Source organism: Phalacrocorax aristotelis, chromosome 13 (genome assembly GCF_949628215.1).
Source record: "Phalacrocorax aristotelis chromosome 13, bGulAri2.1, whole genome shotgun sequence".
NCBI classification, from domain to species: domain Eukaryota; kingdom Metazoa; phylum Chordata; class Aves; order Suliformes; family Phalacrocoracidae; genus Phalacrocorax; species Phalacrocorax aristotelis.
The window spans coordinates 17,569,578-17,584,156 of record NC_134288.1 but is presented as its reverse complement, the minus strand read 5'-3'; the positions used below and the strand labels follow the sequence as shown (position 1 = coordinate 17,584,156).

At 43.6% G+C, this 14,579-nt stretch overlaps 1 long non-coding RNA gene across 2 annotated transcripts; it reads left to right on the top strand.

Annotated features, from left to right (window-relative positions):
• The first annotated feature begins 498 nt into the window (after positions 1-498).
• On the top strand, positions 499-14,080 carry LOC142064080 (uncharacterized). 2 transcript variants are annotated; one of them, XR_012662986.1, is made up of 4 exons: positions 499-636; positions 8,690-8,801; positions 11,245-11,449; positions 12,006-14,080. It is a non-coding gene; the product is annotated as an uncharacterized LOC142064080 (long non-coding RNA). The 2 variants fall into 2 exon arrangements; XR_012662987.1 differs by lacking the exon at positions 499-636 and adding an exon at positions 4,501-4,928 and having other exon boundaries at positions 12,006-12,861.
• Positions 14,081-14,579: the final 499 nt, after the last annotated feature.

Genomic DNA, 14,579 nt, shown 5'->3' with positions numbered 1-14,579 from the left:
TATCTCCGGGACACAGGGCTCTACCCACCCTGGGGACAGTGATGCACAGACATCAATATGATGGATGCAAAATGTCCGTTTATTTGGCTGCATCACACGCTTATATAGCTCTTGCGCTTCCTGTTCCTGCCACTCCTGTGGGGAGGAGTCTGTCTTTCCGTCACATCCCGTGATCTTCCGGTCGCCGATCCCTGTCTATTCCCCTACACGTGGCTTTCCACCACAGCACCCATGTTCGTCCCACCCATCTGATTGCAGCTCACTCCTTACGGGCAAGGCACAGCGGGAGCAAACATGTGAACCAGCTCTGCAACAAATGCAGCTCCCTGCCTCCCTCTCGCCTTCGCCCATGCAGAGTTTTGGGCTGAGGGTAGGCTCTCGAGAGGGCACGAGAATGGCCAGGACAGAAGATGCTATCTTCTCAAAAATAGTGTCTCTTCATGCTGTCGGTTTTCCTCTCTGCTGGATAAACTCATGGCTAAACATCCATATTCCTAGCCTTTGTTTCTCTAGGGCTGGTTTTGCAGGTTTACTTCACGGTGAGATTCCAGGGTGTCAGACTCCGAGACCTCTGCAAGGAAACTGGAGAAATCTGGGGATACCCATTCCCTTCTTCTAGTCCGTTTCCATCTGAATGTGAGTCTTTCAAATTAACGACTTCTTACTGCCAGCCCTTTTAAATTTCTGTCTGTCATGGACAGGAAAAAGAAATAGAGAGGCCAAATGGCCTTGCTTTCAGAACAGAACCTGTGGTATGAAACACCTCAAGGGGGAGAGAGTCCTTAATGCCAAACTAAATTTACCAGTTATTCCCCGACAGTAGATTCCTCAAACTGTCAAAATATCACCAGAGGTGACCAGGCACACAATTCTCAGGCATTCACTCTGTTCAAAGAGATAGTTAAGAAGATGAGATAAGCTTCCATTACATTTCTTTTCCTAGCTCAGTCAATTTTTAATACTCGTGATACGTTCCGTGAATGTGAGATAATTATCTTAGTCATAATACTTTCGATTCGTACAATAACATGTTTTGTATTGCAGTTTTTCAAACGATTTTGACAATATAAAAGAAAAAATTTATTAGGTAAAAACCATCATGCACGACTACTGTAACTGCTGTTACAAAAAGGTGTGGGTACACAGCGCAACTGAAATGATTTACATTTCAGTATTTCTGCAAGCACAGTACTTGATAAAGGCCTCATCCTTACATTTCTCATCCAGCGGAACCCCGTGCTTTCAGGTGTGACCAGGAAAAAAGTAAATTAGAACCTGGGGAATTTGTATTGTTTAAGTGAGCAGGTATCTGGGACGGATGGGTGTATCTTCTGGGCCCACAGCGGCAACCTTGTCCCGCACAGACCGGCGCGAGAGGTACGTGCTTGCTTTGCTCACCAGCACTGTGACTGCACTTGCACAAGGAGGCAAAAGAGACCCGAGTCCCTGTCTTAGCTCTGCAACGCTGCTGAAATTACCGTGCAGCCTGTGCCTATTTTCCCGCAGTAGTTTTGACTCTTGTGCCTGCGAAGGCAGAACCTTCTCAATAGCAAAAAAATGCACATGTTCGCCGCTGGAAATCTTCCCTTTAGAAAGGGAGCCATCTGGAGAATAAACTGTAAAATAAGCCCTGAATGAGCTCCCAGGCTCAGTGGGACTTGTAGACAATTCTGTGTGTAGCAGAGCTGTTACTATAATTATAGTCCCAAATAATAGCGCAAGTATCCGACTGGCCATTTGGGTAGGAATTTACCGTCTCTGCACGCACGAGGGGTAACCTTGTGCTCAGGCGAAATACGCTCATACGCAATCCCTCAACGTGCTTATTTGTTGCACGCAGTTGTGAAAACAAGATTCTTGCCGTTGCCTTTGCTGGTCAGGAGCAGCATCTTGCTGTTCCTTTGGATGTGTACTCTGCTTGTTAAATACATCAGCGCGTGAATGAATGTTTGATTACATGGTTGACGTTGTGCTGTGCCTTTCATTTAAAAGACTTTATCAGAGCTTGAAGCCCTGTAGAACAAAAGAAAAAAAAAAAGACAAACATTTGACAGTGGTAAACAATGGATCTGGGTGGGGAATGGCAGTTTGACTCTATGGGGGATGCTTTTGACCATCCACCGCTGCTCTGCTTCCCGTGGCTCACTGCAATTCCACATCTCTAATGAAAATTTAAAGCAGTCCCTTAAACGCGGAGCCAGACTGTGATATTTTTGTTCCCTGTGAGCAAAGCCATTTTTCCTGAGGAGCCTCATGGGGTGATTTTGCATCCCTCGGAAAGAACGCTCTCGGAGTGGGTGGGAATAGGGTGAGCGCCGCCTGCTTGCTGCTCGGCTGCCACAAAGCCTGCCTGACACAGCTGCGTCTCGGTCAGCCTCAGGGAACCCCCAAATGGCAGTGCACCCATTGGCATCGCTGCGGATTCTTTGAGAGGAGGGTTTCTTTCTGATATCCTCTGTTCCCTAACTGTGGGAAAGGTGCAGCACTGTGAAATTCCCCCGCACGTGACCCTGTAACGTGTTCAAGCTCAGAACACTGTCCCTCGGTGAGAACTCGCTCATCGAGGACTTGGACCACCTGGCTGGTGCCGGGGACCTTATAACCTGTACAGATTTCACTGATATGCAGGTGTTACGATGTTCTTTATAAACACTGTCAGCTGGCATGATGGCTTTTGGGTCCTACTGATACGGATGTTTGAATAGGAAAATCGCACAGCAGCCATCTGACCCCTCTCCTTCCACATTATTCTTTTTGATTTTTGTTGTTGCTGACATTAAAGACAGAGGTTCGATACTGCGATAGAAGCCTAGCTTTGCAAAGGACTGCGTTTCCACGAGAAGACGGGGACTCTGCGGTCCCTGGGGACTTTCCTCGCTTGCACGGGTGCTGTCTGCACACGAGGAACAAGGAGCTGCCGGCAGAGCCTTGTGCTTGTAGCTTACACAGATCTGCTGGGACAAATCTTTGGGAACCCGTTAGTGAAAATACCCCGTGGTAAGGAGTAGTTATGAATCACCGGAATGTGTGCGTTTAGCCCATCAGAGGGATCTCTGTTTAGAGAAGGGTAATTGGCATTCATCTAAACTGTTTTAAAAAGTATTTAACCTTGTAGCTAGACCCCCAACTGCACGTAGTAAGTTACCCTTCTGTAGCCCCTTTTTAGGGGACTGATTACATTTTGCTAATAAAGGAACTGGTTAAATTTCACCTGTAAGTAGCCCTAAAGTAAATACTTTTGAACCTGCTTCAAAAACTTCCCTGTGGGTTACTGTTTTGGGGCTTTATAAAAATATATAGCACCATAATACTGTTCTCCTTCTAAATTAATAAATAAATCTCCCATATACTTTCATGGCCGTATGGTGAAATTTAACATCCCTTTTGCTAAATTCACATTATTAATTTAATCTCATTATGATTAAATAGCTGCTGAAATTACTAACAGTTAAAAAATAAAATACCGTAGAGTGCAGACAAGCTATCTCAAGGAGAGGTTTGGCTCTCCTAGCATGTGAAATAATCAATGGTAGCAGGTAGATAAATTCAAAGTTAAAACAATGTGTAATTCTTATAATTCAAAAATGAAACCTCATATACAAGAAGCGAGACATGCATAATGTAGTTATTATACCTAGTTATTGTTCAGCTGTATGTCTCGCTTAGAGCAAAATTGCCACAAAATGTAGACCAGCTTTCTGGCTAATAAGATCCTTTTCCTTCTTATTAAGTTTACGAAATGTTGCTCTAAAAATAATTCCTGTAGAAATCATAAGAATAAAATCAGGTCCTTCATTGGAGGTTTACTGTGCATTAGTCATTCACATTTGCTGAACTTCTGAAACTCATGGATTTATCTAAAAATAAATACTATTTCTTGACATTTCCTGTTTGGTTATAATTGTGCACGGCTCCGGCTTCCTGCTAGGAGCCCTTCTAGGCAGCAGGCTTCGGCTGCATACTTTTGGAGTTTGGTCACGGCGAGTTTTTCCTTGGTTTTCCCCTCAAAATTAATGTAAAAATTCCCTTAGTTTCACTGAAAAGTGGTGTGGGGTCACAGATACATCTTGAGCAAGATCTCAAGAGACTCTGAGGCTTTTTTGCACCTCTTGCTCTTTAAGTACTGTAGCATTCATAGCTTTTGCTGACGTCTTTTGGCACAGCGTGGACGGAATGGAAGTTCACAGATTATCATAGTTCTTTCTTATTTGGTGTGTATTTTGGCTTAGGTTTTAAGCATCTTGTGGTTTAATTAACACTCCTAATTCTGTTTGTCCTTATACAGTGAGGATCGGATCCACTGCTGTGGATCCCAGAGGCTGCTGCAATACAAATAAAGAAGAGTAATTTTCCAGCATGAGCCAAATAAATCTGTCCTTTATGCCATTTCTGTGTTTAATCTGGCAAAGACGGGGGTTTGGGGTGTGTGTGCACTGAGCAACCGAGTTCTCCGTTGGTTCTCGGGATGTTGGGAATTGAAGAACAATGTTAGCATTTGTTATTGTCCTCATAAAATAGTGAAAACAGCACTGTCTTGACAAATCTGTTGAAATAACTCACAAACGGGTAGTTTCTCTGTAGGAACGAGTAGTGTAAGGTCACTCCACTCCCCTGTATCCGCAGGCATTCTAGGACTACAGGACGTAGAGATTTGTTTTATTTTTTACAAATATGAGAAAAATCGCCACACTTTTCAGTCTTTGTATAATCTCTGCGATGCTGTCACAATTCCAATGTCTGATTGTGTTGCTAATCAAATCTTAGTTTAGCAGTTAGTACATTGATAAAAAGATATTAATGAGTTCTTGGCAGTTACTCGTTTTCTGTCAGACAGCTAGATAAAGCTACAATGCACCAATTTAATTGGAAAATGGGCACTCAAGCACAAACACAGTGTGTGGTGGAGAGATACCATCTACTCTGTTTCGGTAAGTGACTTAACTGTCCTCTCATGAAAAGTGTTTGACGTCCAGGAGATGTAAAACAGAATGTAATTGTAGTGTGGGATTCTCAAAAGTGCTTTCCGGGGGATATTTTGGAGTCACTTAGGTAGTTTTGCAATTTGTAGTGTCGAGGGTATGAAATTACTTTAATAATTAATTCAGTCAGTTATTTTTATGGGTATACTTATGGGTGTTTTGCACTGAATTCTGTCTGCATTTACTTTGTGATCTCATTCCTCCTGGTTCATGGCTTTGCAGTCAAAGGTACCTTAGAAAATTGGACTAGTCATGTTAGCATTGTCCAATCTCTACAACAGTATAGATGTAACTAGGAAGGAAAAGGAATGACTTAGATCTTTATGAACATTTCCTCAGCAGTTTAATTATGTCCCCATTGAAGGTTGTACGGGTTTTTCTGTAAGGATTTCCAAGGCTAACATAGTTATAACAAGACAAGCAGCATGTGAAGAGTTGGTTCCTGGGGCTGCCTTCTTTTGAAATACGGTGGAGGTGAGACCTTGAAGCTGATTATCTCCAGCAAAGGGAAGTTTAGGTTTGTTTTCTCTCATCTTTGGCATTTTGTTAGACTTTTCTGCCAAAAAAACCCACAGGAAGACAGTTAACGGCATGTCCGTGGCTTTCTGAACCCCAAAAGCCGATGGATTGCTTGGGTCCAGTTCTCTTCAACGGTCTGGTACAAATCTCGTTAGCCATGTTTATATGAAGACAAGGACTTTAAAGGTAGCATCAAGGTTGTAATGTTTGTGCTGAAATGCTTTATGGAGTAAGGCTGTACTAAGGGGCCGAAAGGAGCAAGTCATGTTTGCAGCTGTGGGGCTTGGTACGCTTCAGAACGGCTCAGTGGAGACTGCATCTGGCTGGCGGGGATTTGTGTAATTAACAAATCATTGGTTTTCAAGTGGTGTCTGGAGTGGGATGCCAGGACATCCCGAGACTTTCCCGTTGTTCAACAAAGAGAAATCCCCATCTCCTGCGAAATGTGCTGCTGCCCTGGGGACAGAATAGGGTGTTGGTGCTCTGCTGCCAGCTCAGTGAAGCCTCTACTGACAACTTGTTGAGTGGTTCGGTGGATAGCGCTGTCTCTCCTGGGAGCTCTGTGGAACATGATTGTTCTGCTTCCAGGGATCAGCTAAGCTTATCTGGATTGAGATGCTCATACACTGCCCAGGAGATTGGCTTGTAGATCAAATTTCAGAGCTGTAAGTGTACAGTTGACAAATGCTTGTTGTTATGGGCTTGTGCTCTGTTAGAAGGAGGTTGGGTACATACCGATTTTATTTTTAATTACAGAAGTTACGGTTGGTCTTTTCCTTTCTAGCTAGAAGTAACACTACTTAGTTAGTGACCTGGAGACACATCCAATTATCTGTTCTCTGAAAGCCATCACATAATGACTTGTTAAAAACTTCCCTAAAAACATCCCTATCTGATGCTGTATTGTAGGCAGGGATGATTATTTGCTGCAGTCAGACTATGAGTTCATTCTGAGCATATCAATAGCTTTTCTAATTCCTGGAAAATGCCTGTGTCTCCAGCTGAGAGCAGGAGTTATTCCTTAAAAGCTGATGTGATGGTTTTAGCCCTATGTAGAGTTGCAGTCCTAACGCACTGTGAGGGGCTGGGACCTCTCCAGTCCTCTCTGTCAAAGGAGAATTCCTTCCCTGTTTATCCCGTAGCCCACACCCTCCTGCTCTGTTGCCCCCAGGCTTTGAGATGCACCCTCCAGTGCTGCAAGGTTTTAGCATCACTTCTACCGTGGATGCTAATTCTTGCTACTTTGGGTAGGAAAACCTTTCCAGGATTTTTTCCATGCTGTCTGGATAGTTCCAGCTCCTGATGATATTCTAGAGGAAGATCTGCTGTATTCCCTGAGTGCTCATATGTTAGATTTCTTACTGCTCCCCTAGAGCCTAACTTACTGGTGTGCTGGTATGTGCACAGTTTATAGCATTTTTAACCCTTTTCTAATATCGTCTAAAGATCCTCTCCAGTAAATAACGCTTATTTTGAGACTTGTCACATCAGTCCCAGAGTTACCTGCACCCCTCTTGAATATAGAATTCTCTTCTTGTTTACAATATTTACATAATAAAACAAAGAAATCAAGACCGAGTCTTGAGCCATAGCACATAATTAAGTTTCCAGCACAGTAGTTTGTCTGTATCTATCATTTTGAGTCCTTTTTCACTGTACTGTGTGCCTAAAGTTTGGCAGGTATAAATTAGCCCTCTAGAACGAACACAGTTGCTCCCTACCGTGACTCAGAACAGTCTGTCCAAAGTTTTTAATCAAACCGAAATTATAATCAGTTATGACAAAGGTGGCAGGGTGCCAAAGGGGTAATATACTGAGCAAGGAGGAGAGATGAAACCCCACGTAGCGTTCGGAGCAGCGCTTAGCGAATCGGTGGCTCAGCATCTGGGGCATCTCTCCTATCCTGCCGTCTGAGGAGAGGAGCGGGCGACGCGCAGTTTCCATGATCCGTAGCAGTACGCAACTCCATGCTCTAAGGACTTTCCACGGGCAGAGGTATTTTCGTGAGACAAGATTCCTTGGATCTTGGATCCTCTCTTGATCTTCTGCGTCTCTGGGTTTGATAAGGAATGAGCAGAAGCGTCCTGCCGATCCCAGCTATCGACCATGGTCACAGTAGCCGCTCCGGACAGGCGGGATTTGTGGGGGCAGGAGGAGCGACAGCTCTGCTAGACAACATCATACGGCCCAAATTCTGCAAAATGTTATCTTCCAGCTTAGGTCCACGAGGAGTAAATTACAAAGCACACTGGAGGAATAAATGTTGGCCCACATTCTTCCCAAGTTCAGAATATCTAGGGTTGGAGTCTGGTCTTACTGGCCCATAAATTCTGTGATTCTTATGCCTGTAACACCTTCTGATTAAGCAGAATAATGATAATGGAATTGCTTTCATTTTAATTTTACTTAATCCAATACTTCCCTGACTAAACCTTTTATAAGATGAAGGATTCACTCCAGGATGAGTTTGGCCCACATATGACAGTTAGTGTCTGGGATGATAGTTGCTATCTAAAGAGAAAAATGTAAATTTACCTACAGAAGGAAATGAAAGAAGAGAAATATTTATCCGCAGCGGTGCTGCTATAGAGACCAGGGATGTTTCAAGCAGCAATAATAAAAAGGTACATGTGCTAAATTATCTCTGCTTGGTTCTATCATTGTTAGTCTTGTTACCATCACTACCTGCGGCACCAGTTCAGAACAACAGCTCCACTAGAATTTCTTTAGACATTTATACTTACAAAAAACTCTAGATTTGTGGAACTGGATGATTTCATTTTACTTTGACAATGACGTTTCTGCCTGTAGAAAATAGCTTTTTGGTCTCTTTTCTAGGCTCCAAATTAAAAGAATAATTTATCTCAGAAAAGTATAAAAATGGGCTTAAGGACAATGAAAGTAACATTTTTTTTTCTCTGCATAAAAATATACTTCAGAAGTTTAAAGTAAAGCATGCAAATGAAGAAGACTGATTTAGGTACTACTGCAGATTACACACATTCTGTGCAATCTTTGTTTATTTATCGGTGTGTACGGTAAACTGAAATAAAATAAATATGGTTCAGATTTTTAAGTAGGTTTCTAGAAATCTTTCTATAAATTCTGATTTACCCTATTTATAGCCTGTTAACACTAGCAGGTCTAAAGCGAGAAACCTACAATGTCTTGTGCTGGATTTCTGTTTTTAGGCAAAAGATTGTACGCGACAAAACTGATACACCCGCCGTTGTGAAGGGAGCAACCACACACGCGCCCGAGCTCTGGAAGCGCCTCATTCAGTCGATCGGCATCTCGGATCAGGTCAGTGACAGGTGTGGCGTGTCTCAGAAACAGCAGCCTCTGTCTCCAAGGTGCAGCGGGTTTGCTGTTTAGGCAGCGGCTGGGATCTCCCTGACACCCCGCCGCCTCGGCAGGGGCGTGCATGGCCACCAGAAGCGGCAGGATTGGCAGTGCTTTCTACCTTGGTTGGGATCCATTCCCCCTCCTTTCTCCCGTGGTGAGGTGCTGGGAGCCGGGCTCGAAGGCCACCATAAAACCTTTTTCCTCCTAAAAATATGATCGCAAAAATGCAAATGCATCAGCATTGCTAAAGCTTATGCTCCAATACCTGTGCGTGCGCCCGTTCACATCCACTTAGATGCAAATGGTTCCCATTGAACTAATGAGGTGCCGCAGGTGTTTAACTAAAACACATGCTTGAGCGTGCGGAAGATCAAAGCCCTTAATCACAGGCACACGGTGGAGTTGTAAAGGCGCTTAGAGCAGGCGTGCACAAATTGCTTTTTGGATGAAGGGTCTGTCACAGTTATATGGATTTTGCTTAGTCACTTGCACAGGTAGTCAAAGTGACAGAAAATGTATGTTTCTGTCTTACTTTGAACGTGCATTGGTAAAAAGAAAAGCTCTTTATGGTCCATTTCTAGTGCATGTGTACCCATACCAGATCAGGTGCATGCTCTGGAGCATCTAATATGTAGATTTAGTTAGGGGGGGCCTGATGGAGATTTGGCTAGTAGGACAAAAGACATTGCCCTTTGTTATACTTGTATGACGTGATAAAAGTTATTTAGCCTCTTATTTAGTCATCACACATTGGTGTTGCTCAGGAAAACGCTTCATTTAACAACTCCTGTTTGACCATGTTTTGACCTAAAATCACCAGAAGTAGTTTTAGGTGCTATATTCGTATTTCACCTGAGATGGAAACAGAGAGCATGCATTCCTGGTGCCCCTCCTCTAGGCACAACTTCAAAGGGTGCAGATAAATGCCAGGGAAAGCCCACAGTTTCAAATATTTGTGCTAGACAGGTATCATATGTCAGAAGCAAATTTTCCCTCCTCTTTCTTTCCTTTTCGCTTGAGATCACCTGTATAAAAATGAAAGACCTCAGGTAACTGTGCCACTAAAGTCCTTTATGTATGGGAAATGGATGTGTCCAGAATGGTCACTGAATTAAGCTGCTCACTGCTCTTAGTAGTTGCTGAGGCTATATGTAATTGGGGAGCTATTAGCTTGAGAGATGATCTGGAAAGGATTAATAATGAATATAAAACTGGAATAATGAAAGGCATCAGGTCCCCAGGGAGGAGAATATGCTTAATGTTTTAATTCTATACCGCGTGGTCCTGGAGGCAGTGGGGTATTTCCACACTGGGGATCAGATGCGGGGGTTACCCTCTGGAGTGGTTTGCATGTCTGATGTACTGATAAAAACAATCTTAAACATTTTCATGGGAACTTGTGAATTATTAATTGGCTAAAACTATCATTTCAGCTGAATTATTGATTTACTCTGAGTTCAAAAGCTGTGTTTTGTGATTGCATATTTTCACAAGCGATACTTGTTAATCTGAGGGACAGTTTGAATATTGAGCCTTGTCTACCTGGTTATCCATGAACATCTGCAAATGCTGTAAAGTCCGTTAGCTGCCTTCCGCCAGCCAGCACCGCACAACCCCTCCAGCGTGCAAAACGCTGTCTTCCTCGGCTGCAGTAGCACAGGGGCGGGTAGGCGAGGCCAGGAAGGACGCTGTGTGGCTGCGAGGAGGGCGGAGCAGGCTATAACGCTCCCATGAGCAATATCTCAAAGCAGTGATCCAGCCGCCTATGTTTAAACTCTGTGGGGTCCTGCCTGCTATGATTTGGCCCTCTTTGGAATACTGTCATTCCTCTCATTTCAGTGCTCCCAAATGCTGCTCAGAGATTTGGCCAAGCAAGTTTGTCGCACACTGAATCGTCAATAATCACACTCTCACTACCTGAATTCCTTTTGGAGCTTCCTCCACCCTGTGCAGCTCTTACTGAACCTTTCTCTTCATCACTGGTGAGGTCTGGTGATTTCATCAGACCATCATCCTCTTTTTTGCATGTCACCTTTGTTTTTCCAACTTTTCCTGAAATGTCCGTGTGCTGTTGCACTTGCTTTGATAACAGTGGTCAAACCAATATTAAATTAGGTGGAATGATGTGCCACGCTTTTGGCCAGCATCAAAATTAAGAGTAGTTTATGATCCATTTGAAAGCAAGGTTTGGAGAATAGAACAATAGTAGCTCAAGTCAGCTTTCCCCTTACAATTAGGGTAATTATTTGAGTACAATTTTCTATATAATGTAATTGGTAGATACCTTAGAAAATTCCATTATATGCCTGCCTGCATCTTTTGGGCCTAAATACCTTAAAAATACTGACTGCATGCAATGAAGTAACCTTTGAAATGGAATTTATACTTCTGCATTAATTAGGCGCATTCAGAGACTTCACCTCTTGGGTGACTGGCAGATTCCCACTGATGGTATTAGCGGGCTAATGAAAATACACGGGAGGCTCTTCAGTTCTGAGATCTTTTGCTCCATCAATGCATGAGGTCATACTGATGTCGGAAAACCTGGATAAAACATAAACCCTAGGTTGGGAACAAACCACAATGTTCGATCCATACTAGAATAAGTAAGTAGCAGTTTCCCCAGTTCTTTTCAACCCTATTCTCTTTGTGGTTTTCAATCTATATGAAAAACTCAGCAAAGTAAGAATAGGCCAATTATTCAATTTTATTAAGTAAAATCAGTTAATTATATTTTCTTACTATCTTCTTTTATATTTGTAAAGTGAAGGCCTTCAAGCTGTTGAGCTCAGCAAGTGAGCTTGATGTTCCTATGCTTTGGGGGAATAATATTGTGTCTGTCATGGATGAATATGTTATATTTATGGTTTACTGTAATCGCTGGTTCATGGTCCTACAGCCCTCATGGGAGTGTAACAAATCCTTGTGATCTCCCTGAGAACTGCCACGTGGTTGCAAATCGCGGCATTATCTGGGGGAAGTGTAACATTCACATGATGCCAGTCAGCTCCCCGCTGACTGTTTACGCAGAAGCAGTCTGAGGTATTTGTTGTTTCAGGAAGAACCAGCAATAAATTAACTGAAGAAGGAGACTTCTTTATTACAACAACAATAGGACACCAATAATAGCATCTACTCCCCCCTCTTTTTTTTGTTTGGAAGGAACTTGCAGGGTTTGCTCAGCTTCGCTCTGCCCACTGAGATAACCCGCTAGTCCAGAGCACACGAGGCAAAGGAAATATCTCCCCCAGCGCCTGTTGCTCCGGTGATGCTGCTTATCCGCTGCCCACACCTGGGCTTGGGACCTGCCTTGGGCCGATGAATCGGGATGGATCTTGTCACCCTTCCGGGGGGGAAGCTAGGCTCAACACCAATGTCCACGTCTGGGACAGACGCGCCAGAGCAATCCCTGCAGGAAGCACATGAGCTAGATGGATGCCTGGGCTTCCCATTTAACATCATTTCAGCATCCCTGAGGAGTCTCAGCTATTCAGGGGAGTGTGTCCCATCCTGTCTGGCCTCTGGAGTTCTCCCTCCTCGGAGGGCAGGTCAGTAGGAATGCACCTTAGGTGATACATATGATATCAGGAAAATGAGGACACACGGATAAAGCTTTGCCAGAATTAGGTGGATACTCACGTTCTGTGGTGGGGGACACGCACATTTTGCTTCCCAGGCTGACCAGCTGGCCTCTGTTCACCGAATGTACCTTCCTTTCATTACCTTCAGCTTCACCCAGCACAGAGGGCCATTGCTTTGGTTTTCCAGGGAAGGTCAATGCCAGATACACCCCCACTCCCTGCAGCTTCTTCCATGCATTTGCCTATTGCCTTCAACACCCAGGAAGATATTCGCCTCAAAGGGGGTGAGGAAAGGGCCTTTCCCCTGCCACACGTGGGAATCTGCCATTGCAGGTCTTGGCTCCAGAGCCAGCTGGGAATGATAATTTCAGCTCCTGGCACTGACGTTCAACCTCTTGACAAGATCTTATGTGAGTCTGATATAATTACCAAAATTCAAAAATTAAAGAAAAAGGAAAGGAAAAAACAAGGATGCATAAAATGTGAAATGAATCAGCGGGCTGATGAAAGCAAATGTGTCAAGATGTCATTAAACCATAACTGATGGAGAGAATTAGTGCAGATTTGGAAAGCATGGTTAAATAGCCCAAAAGAATTAACCAAGCAGTACACAGTTAATCCAAGCGAAATTGTTTTCTTAATAATCCTTCAACTTTCAGTTATATAGACCAGAACCCCATGGTCATGTTGGCCCAGTGCCTGGCCCTGTTGCATTTTTGTAGCGATCGCTTGCTTCTCCGAGGTTTCCCTTTGATATGGATGGGTGGTGTACATTTATCTGGCTCTACAACTTGTAGCATGAGTTACAAAATGTGCTTAAAGAAGATTATTGCACTGTGCAATCGGAAGTAATATACGTATAAATCATTGCAGTTCCTTCGTGTGCAGCCGAAAGTCACCGACAGGCACCTGTCTTCCCCCGTAACAATGAATCCACTGAAAATATTTTGGCATAACCGTGTTCCCTGTCGCCTGTTGCTCGCTGACCTCAGTGGTCAGAATGGGGTTTCCATCCAAAAGGACATTTCCTTTCGTGCCTCGTTTTCACAGTACGTCAGGCTCCACTCCTGGCCCGCGGGGGATGTGGCGCCGTGCCTATTGCTCAGTACCAAGCCAGTAATTTGGATGCTGGTCCCAGGTTGCTCATCAGCTCAGCTCTGTCAATAATTCTCTATGCCCATGGGTTTTAATACCCAATTCTGCTTTCTATAAATGTTTCTTGTCTTTTGGCCTGTGACAGAGGGAGCAAAGTTAAGTACAGGGTAATTTCTTCCTCCCGTAAATGGGCATACATGGAAAAATTTGGATGCTTTATTATCTAGTTATAGCTTGTGCTTTCTTCAGTTTATACTGCTTTGTTGGCATCTTTTATAGCAGTGTCTGGAAAATCCATTTTTCTTTTCCAAGCTACAAAGCAGTACATGTGTTCTTAAACAAAATCCTGTTTAAGATTCTGACCAACATCTTTAGTTTTTCTTCCCTGGTATTGTCATGAAACCCACTTCAGTCCCATTTATTTGCTCTTTAATTTCAGCGTTGCTTTTAGTGATCGTACTTGGTTTAAGAATGCTGTCAAACAACTGATTGTACAAAAGAACTGCATGTATATTTTTCCAAAAGGGGTTTTTGTATTTTAATTATATGTTCTCTAAATTGTAAATCTTCACTGGTTTCTTTCTTCTATCCTCCTTGTTTATTATACATCGTCTTGTTTTAGAAAGCTAGATGTGTTAGTGATGATCATGGTTTAAATCCTTCTCAGATGGGGATTTATGGTAGAAAAAAGACTAACAATGTTATATTCCTGCTTTCCTGGGTTCCCAGCCATGCCACAGGAGATCCAGATGTGCAGTCCTCTGTCATCGCGGCAACTGGATGCTGCACTGCATCTTTGAGGTGGTGCAGGGAAGCCCAGCAGGCCAGCAGTTGTCTCCATTAGCAGTGGGTGTCAGTATGGGCTCTCTGGGGGAGTGGGGGGATCTGCTCTAGCTTGGTTGTTACAGTCCCCTAATTGGCATGCATTCCTTTAAAGTCCAACCTCATTGCAGCTATGGGCTCGGAAAGACAAAAAGCTCAGGGTCAGCGAGCCTGGCTGCATCTCTTCTAAGGTTACGACTGTCTGCTTTACCAAAATTGATGGCTGCTTCTAGGCACC